At 43.7% G+C, this 302-nt stretch overlaps 1 protein-coding gene across 5 annotated transcripts in view; it reads right to left on the bottom strand.

Annotated features, from left to right (window-relative positions):
• gdpd5a (glycerophosphodiester phosphodiesterase domain containing 5a) overlaps positions 1-302 on the bottom strand; it is a 48,201-nt gene that overhangs the window by 36,377 nt on the left and 11,522 nt on the right. The gene's annotated exons all lie outside the window — the stretch shown is intronic.

The following is a 302-nucleotide window of genomic DNA, read 5'->3' as shown; positions in this document are numbered from 1 at the left end:
CAGGATTAGCTGGGAGACTTCTTCTAGACGAGGGACACTTGTGGAATACCTCCAGAACAGAGACATGGAAGTAGTTCTTTTGGAGATTATGGTCAACTAGTGTGTGTTTTAGCAGTGTTTTGCCACTGAGAACGAGCTAGCAGTCTTGGCTAGTGACGTAGAAAGAAGTGCAGATTTTGAACAGCTCACCCGGAGACTGAAGGCAGTATCTGTACCTCGATCAAAACAGCATGGATAGCATTATTTATTCAAGTTTGTATGTGTGTGGAAGCACAAGAGACACAAAATAACACCCCAAATCC

Source organism: Etheostoma spectabile, chromosome 13 (genome assembly GCF_008692095.1).
Source record: "Etheostoma spectabile isolate EspeVRDwgs_2016 chromosome 13, UIUC_Espe_1.0, whole genome shotgun sequence".
NCBI classification, from domain to species: domain Eukaryota; kingdom Metazoa; phylum Chordata; class Actinopteri; order Perciformes; family Percidae; genus Etheostoma; species Etheostoma spectabile.
Note: the sequence above shows the minus strand (reverse complement) of the source record. Positions and strands in the feature narration are given on the sequence as shown.